An 8135-nucleotide genomic window follows, 5' to 3' on the forward strand; every position below is an offset into this window, starting at 1 on the left:
AGGACTGAAGAAGACGCAGCACACCGCCTCCAGCAGCACCAACACAAGCCAGACACAGCGCAAGGGAGTCGTCGCCGGCGGTGCCAGCAGCAGCAGAACACTGACGAGACCACACACGGCAGCAGCGGCGTCCCCGTCAGCGGCAAGGGAAGAAGACACACTCAGGAAAACACTCACAGCAAGGAGACCGTCCACAGCCGCAGCCGCGGAGCCACAGCCGCCGACACAGCCGCCGACACAGCCGAGGACAGTCTCCGGCGGCCCCGCCACCGCCGACACCGGAACAGTCAACAAGTCCACGATGCCCCGACAGACAAGCCTCGTGGCCCTGGCCCTGGCCACCGCCGTAGCCGTGGCCCTCTCCATGCCCCACATGGCTACCGCCGCCCCCACCACCGCCGCCGCCGCCCCCCAGCCCGTCATCGCCAACGGCAGCAGCGTGGCCGTGGCCCCCCTGGCCGAGGCGTTCCTCTTCTGCTGGGTGGACGCCGCCGCCGCCGTGCAGGAGGTGGAGTGGCGGGACGCCGCCGACAAGCCGCTGCCGTCGTGGACGCCCGGCGCCGACGCCTTCCAGCTGGGCCGCGACCGACACCTGCCTCACGCCTATCTGGTGCTGGCCGACTTCCGGCAGGACCTGGCGGGCGTGTACACCTGTGTGGCGCGCGGCGAGGCGGGGGTGGAGGGGCGCGCCAGCGTGGCCGTCAGCCTGGACGACACGGCGCCCTGGGCACGGCGCTGACCTCAGCACCGCGTCAGCGTGGCCGTCAGCCTGGACGACGCGGCGCCCTGGGCACGGCGCTGACCTCAGCACCGCGTCAGCGTGGCCGTCAGCCTGGACGACGCGGTGCCCTGGGCACGGCGCTGACCTCAGCACCGCGTCAGCGTGGATGTCAGCCTGGACGACACGGTGCCCTGGGCACGGCGCTAACCTCAGCACCGCGTCAGCGTGGATGTCAGCCTGGACGACACGGTGCCCTGGGCACGGCGCTAACCTCAGCACCGCGTCAGCGTGGATGTCAGCCTGGACGACACGGTGCCCTGGGCACGGCGCTAACCTCAGCACCGCGTCAGCGTGGATGTCAGCCTGGACGACACGGTGCCCTGGGCACGGCGCTAACCTCAGCACCGCGTCAGCGTGGATGTCAGCCTGGACGACACGGTGCCCTGGGCACGGCGCTAACCTCAGCACCGCGTCAGCGTGGATGTCAGCCTGGACGACACGGTGCCCTGGGCACGGCGCTGACCTCAGCACCGCGTCAGCGTGGATGTCAGCCTGGACGACGCGGCGCCCTGGGCACGATACTGACTTCATCATCGTCATCACCATCACGCCACACACCCACACGCCGCCGAGCTCCACGCAATGTTCACGTTCATCTTATTTCATCACACTTATTTATCCATTATTTATTGTGTTGCTGTTCACTGTCCAATTTTAAGTACATTGTTTATTGAACTTTGTTATATTTCTTTGCAATAAAACATGTAATATATAAATAACTTTTAATGATCCCATTTTCGGTTCACACACACACACACACACACACACACGTCACCGCTACGCATCCCTCGTCCTGCGATACGACTTCGTGCCCCTCGCCGTGGAGACGAGCGGCGTGCTGGGACCTGCCTTCGGAGACCTGCTGCAGGAAATCGGCAGGCGCATCAGCCAGAGCAGCAGGCAGCCCCGTGAGGCGGCATGGCTGAGGCAGCGCGTCAGCATTGCAGTAGCACGCGGCAACGCAGCAGCGATGTGTGGGCCCCCGGACCGCTGCCCACACCCTAAGCCGAAGCGCGCATACGCCCACACACACGCACGCACGCACGCGCACGCACACACAGACACGCACGCACACACACAGACATTTTCCTTTCTAAGAGGTGCACGTCACAGCAGCCTGCGGAAAGGCCGGGGCAGCTGCCATCACACCCAGTGATGCCAACGAAATAAATATTGGTGGAGACGTCACACACACACACACACACACACACACACACACACACACACACACACACACATGATATTTTTTTAACAAAACCTGGCAGGGGCGCCGCCTCTCCCCCGCTGGGCCTCGCCTTCCCTGCATCACTACGACAAGTGTTAAGAGGGTAGTGACATCGGGCGGTAAATTCTCGGCTTCAAGTGAATCTGAAAACACTTTGTTCCTAGCACCCCCACTGCAGCGGGGGGCTTTCATGGGCACAAGGGGCCGGACCCAGTTCACGGTGACGCGGGCGAATGTTTTATAGTGACGCTGATTTTATTGGCATGACCCAGAGCAAAAGTACGTGACACAAAATGCTGGGAACGTTCATCAAGTACAGTTGTCGGGCGCTGCAACAAGCTTCCCCAACATAAGTTGCTGGTATAAGCGATCAACTCACCAAACAAAAGCACATCAATTGTCTATACAGTAGAAGGAAATTGCGCACACATATTTAATGTTTTTCTTCATTCATTTAGACGTGCTCGAACTATTGTTTCTTACTGAGAACACTCCGCCTGGAAACCGAGCCCCGGGAATGCTGTTCCTTCTCAGCAGGGAAGGTTTATCACACCGGGTCTGGAGACCTTGCATGACTGTCTAAAACCAAAGACGACCGTTTCTGAGCACCAGAGAATGTCACGTTGAACGCCTGAACAGTTACCTCTCAGGCCTCGGTATGTTAAAAGGAGGATGAGGAAAACACAAAAAATGACAAGAAAAACAGAAAAACATTAAGGCATTGTAAAAATAGAAAATAAATGTATCAAAACACCACAATGTGAGGAAACAGTAAACAAATGAAGGAATACCAAACAGACAGACACAAGCTGACCGCCTCCTTAGGACAAAACGGAAGTCCATGTCCTCGGCGCGTGTGACTTAAAGAAAACACGAACTGATACTTATTGCGTCACCTTGTTCCGGAAGCGGCCACTGAGAGAAAAAGAGAGAGAGAGAGAGACTATACGTATGGAGAATGGTTATCAGTGATTTATCTTAAGTATTTCGATTTCTCTCTCTCTCTCTCTCTCTCTCCAGGCCGTGACGTGCCGCCAGTACAGGTCCACGCCGTGTCATCGCCACACGGAGCTGACTCACACATTGGCATGTTTCGTAGCGAACTTATAAGTAGAGCCGAAAGCGGTGGAGCGTAACACCTAAACGCTTGGAAACCTTCCTCAAATACGATTATGGGGCGCCAGAATGAGCTTCCCAGAAAATAGGCACACAGTTCTAGACGATTATTTCACAAACCGACAGCACAACAGTTGTCTTTACAGCAGCGGCAAGTTCCAAACACGTTTGCTACTGCTCTTTCCTCATCTACGTTGAACGTACTCCAACTTCTCTTTCTTCAAGGAACACGAGGACCACGGAGGAGGCGGCGGCCAAGTGGTCAGCGTGCGGGCGTGGTGCCCCCGGGGACCTAGGTGCGAGTCCCAACGATGACCGCTGACAATTTCCAACCATCGCCAAGTGTCTGAAGGTTACCCACATGCTGCCCAGACCTTCAGTCAACCCTGACCTCAGCGACTCAGGTCAAGAGGAGCGCCGGGGGGCAGCATGGGCCAGGCAAGAGTCACACATCACGGCGCCACCAACGGGCTGCGTCCGCCAAAGAGGCCCCTCATGACAGCCTACCGGCGCTATGGGCAGCACCTGGATATCAACGAAAGAACCCTTCCTCACCAGCGAGCATCTCACGCCACGCCAAGGATGATGACGTTTCATACTACAAGTCTAAGGCAGATCATCATCTCCACGTCTTCCTCCTCTGACCTTACAAAGATAACGTGTGTCAAACAGTGGCGTAATGTGTGTGTGTGTGTGTGTGCGCGCGCGGTACATAACGAGCTTGTCCCAGTCCAGTCGCCGACGTGTCACGATCACGTAGCAAGGGTCAGACGAACGTTGGTGATCCTGTCCCTCAACACCGAGACGTCTATCTTACACACACACACACACACACTTAACTTAAACTACTCGTATCATCCATCGACGCTGATAAGTAATCTTTCATTCACAGATTTATGTGTGTGTGTGTGTGTGTGTGTGTGTGTGTGTGATAAGATTCAGATAATGGTGTCAAGGAGAATATATTGAGATACCTACAGCTGGTGGAGGAGTAGTAGGGAGAGGAGGAGGCGGAGGAGGAGGAGAGAAGGAGGAGGAGGAACTTCGTTTTGATTATGTCTACGTGAGATGGATTAAGTGATCGATGAGGTGGACGAGATATGGAGATAAAGGAGGAATGTGGAGGAATGACGTGGATCTGGAAGGAGGAGGAGGAGGAATTTGGTTCAGGTTGTGTGTACGTGAGACAGACTGTGTGATGGAGAAGGTGGAGGAGACTAAGGAGGAATGTGGTTTAGGTTCTGAGTACATGAGGAGGAGGAGGAGGAGGATCTTGTCGAGGTAAATGTGCGTCAGGAATGAAGGAGGAGCAAGGACAGAAGAACTAATGACGGGCGAGAGTGAATGGATGATGGGGAAAAAAATACATTAAAATACATTATAAAAAAGCAGGAATAAAACAGAAGAGAAAATTTGAGAGTATAATATATAAACGATAAATGAAAACACACACACACACACACACACAAACACACAAACAAAACACTCCGATATCTCCGCAGAAAAGCTTTGCACTCAACCTTCGCGGCCTGGCAGGCGGAGGTTCGAGCCTCGGTCAGGCCGGGATTTTTTCCGCTGCCAAGGAGCGGTGACTGTCCCGCCTTGAGCAAGGGTGTGTGAAGGTCCCGCCAGTACCCAGAGATGCACTGATGAGCCTTGCTCTAATTGGCAGAGTGCTGGCGATGACGAGTGCAGCTCGTGATCAGGTCCTGGTGGATTACACACACACACACACACACACACACACACCGCCCAGCGCGCCAATCCGTGCCGCGCCGCCAAGACAAGTTCCCGGCGTGTTATCGCCGCGCGCCGCACAAGGCTGACACACGTTTGTGCGCTGCGTGGCGGGGATCGTTTGGCGCTGGGGGGGGGGAAGCGGGCGAATATAAGTGTGTGTCGGCGGGCACGGCGGCACACTTTACTGCGAGCCCCGACAGTACTCGTGCGCCCTGCCGTAGCCAGACACAGCAGCAGCAGCAGCAGCAGCAAGGCCAGCCAGCTAACCACGACAGAAAGACTCACTCCTGAAGCAGCAGCCACAGCGCCGAGACTCATCAGAGGGAATCCCCGGCAGCACCGCCACCGCCGACACCGGAAGAGTCTCCAAGTACACGATGCCCCGACAGACAAGTCCCGTGGCCCTGGCCCTGGCCACCGCCGTGGCCGTGGCCCTCTCCATGCCCCTCCTGGCCACCGCCGCCCCCGCCGCCGCCGCCCCCCAGCCCGTCATCGCCAACGGCAGCAGCGTGGCCGTGGCCCCCCTGGCCGAGGCGTTCCTCTTCTGCTGGGTGGACGCCGCCGCCGCCGTGCAGGAGGTGGAGTGGCGGGACGCCGCCGACAAGCCGCTGCCGTCGTGGACGCCCGGCGCCGACGCCTTCCAGCTGGGCCGCGGCCGACACCTGCCTCACGCCTGCCTGGTGCTGGCCGACTTCCGGCAGCACCTGGCGGGCGTGTACACCTGTGTGGCGCGCGGCGAGGCGGGGGTGGAGGGGCGCGCCAGCGTGGCCGTCAGCCTGGACGACGCGGCGCCCTGGGCACGGCGCTAACCTCAGCACCGCGTCAGCGTGGCCGTCAGCCTGGACGACGCGACGCCCTGGGCACGGCGCTGACCTCAGCACCGCGTCAGCGTGGCCGTCAGCCTGGACGACGCGACGCCCTGGGCACGGCGCTGACCTCAGCACCGCGTCAGCGTGGTCGTCAGCCTGGACGACGCGACGCCCTGGGCACGGCGCTGACCTCAGCACCGCGTCAGCGTGGCCGTCAGCCTGGACGACGCGGCGCCCTGGGCACGGCGCTGACCTCAGCACCGCGTCAGCGTGGCCGTCAGCCTGGACGACGCGGCGCCCTGGGCACGGCGCTGACCTCAGCACCGCGTCAGCGTGGCCGTCAGCCTGGACGACGCGGCGCCCTGGGCACGGCGCTGACCTCAGCACCGCGTCAGCGTGGCCGTCAGCCTGGACGACGCGGCGCCCTGGGCACGGCGCTGACCTCAGCACCGCGTCAGCGTGGCCGTCAGCCTGGATGACGCGGCGCCCTGGGCAAAGCTCGTTTCATCACCATTGCCATCAGCACCACCACCATCACCGCCATCACCCCCTGCAGCGCCACACACCCCGCCGCGCTCCACAACGTTCACATTACATAAACGTTCCTAATTTCATTTATTTATTTTTTCACTGTCAATTTCTAAGTAACTTATTCTGTAAGCGTCATAATATATTGTGGAAAAATAAGCTTGTAGTTATTATTTTTTAGTTTCCCTTTTCTTCCCTGACACACACACACACACACGCACACACACAGAAGCAAGCAGTAACATAAATCCACCGTGAGGCGTCTTGCAGGAAAAGAGCTTGAACACGTTAGGCTCCGTACACCCGCGCGACACTGCCCCGAAACACGAGTCGAACGAAACCGTCACACTCGGTGCCCGCGATGGAGATAAGCAGCCTGCGCACGTCTGAAGGTACGGACAGACTCGTGCATCATCACACCCAAAAAACAACTTGATAACCACCCGTCACATTACGGTAATTGTGGAGATTGACTCCGCGCCTCCAAAATACGATATTACGCCTCCATTTTATAGTTAAGGGACAAAATACATGTCCCTCAACCATAATATGAAGGCGCAAGTACTTAAAAGTAAAGAAAACGGCCTAATCCCCTTCCCCTAATGATCTTGGGGGACCCGTTGGAAATAGGGGATTTGGGCTGGGGGAGCATATTTAAACAAGGCTACTCCAACCGAACTTTACATAAACTAACCCTGTACCCTCCCCCCCGCCCACACACACACACACGTATGATGCGCCGGTAAAACTAGAGAAGTACAACAGTATGTGAGACCTTGGATACGATATTATTCTCGTGGGGGCAATGTTGGAGGCGCGTAGTGAATCTCCATCTTTACCAGAAGGAGGATGTGAAAGGAGAAGCTGCTACGCGATAGTTATAATACAATTTTTGCTCCACAGACATCATTGCAACACCATCAGTAACAATAACACATCAATGAAGCCAGCACGTGGGAAAAAAGGAGAAAGGACAAAGAAATGAAGAGGAGAGGAGAGAAGAGAAGGAGGAAGAAGAAGAGAAAGAGGAAGAAGAAGAGAAGGAGGAAGAAGAAGAGAGGGAGGAAGAAGAAGAGAAGGAGGAAGAAGAAGAGAAGGAGGAAGAAGAAGAGAAGGAGGAAGAAGAAGAGAAAGAGGAAAAAGAGAAATAGGAAGAGGAGTACGAGAAGGAAGAGGAGGAGGTGGAGAAGCCGCTACAGGATAAGTTAACTGAACACTCACGTCGTCCTTAAGGCTCAGGATGGTCCGTGCTAAGTCTATATATACCAAGTCAAGTCACTCTGCTTCAAAACTGCGACCGGTACGCGCAGGAGGCGGTTTGGGGGCGGAGCAGCGGGATGACGTCACTTGGAGCTAAAACAAAAAATACCCGCCAGTTCAGGGGTGACTAAAGTTGGGGCCGTGTGTGCACTCTGGATGTGCATTCTCGCCTTCTTTCACAGCGCGTTCAGGCAAACCACTGACGAAGAAATATGTATTTTTATTGTGCTATTGCGTGACTGTAATTCCAATGCCCCCAAACGGCGGTGTGGGGTGTGAGGGAGGGCATGTTGAAGTGACTGATTTAAATTAGTCCGCCTTTCCTCGTTTTCTCTAAATCCCTGTTTCTACATTCTCTAGTTTGGCTCCAAGCAGTGTCACGCATAAACCACGCCTCGGCCGTGTCTCCTCCCACAAACCTGCGTGTGACTTGACTTGGTGTATATAGACTTAGGGTCCGTGTTGCAGCCACTGCCTCGTCGTGGTCCAACAAGTCATCAGGATCTTTTCAACCACGAAGCTCCGGTGTTGTGCTGTGGTGTGAGTAGCTTCTAACATGCCAAGCGGTGGCCTAAAGACGGGTCATTTTGATTCTGAGCATGTCCACAACACCGGCGTCTATCTTGCTCCAGGTCTACTGCTGGTCACTGAACTGTTGCTGGCCTCCGTTACTGAT

Source organism: Eriocheir sinensis, unplaced genomic scaffold, assembly GCF_024679095.1.
Source record: "Eriocheir sinensis breed Jianghai 21 unplaced genomic scaffold, ASM2467909v1 Scaffold453, whole genome shotgun sequence".
In the NCBI taxonomy this organism is placed as follows: Eukaryota; Metazoa; Arthropoda; class Malacostraca; order Decapoda; family Varunidae; genus Eriocheir; species Eriocheir sinensis.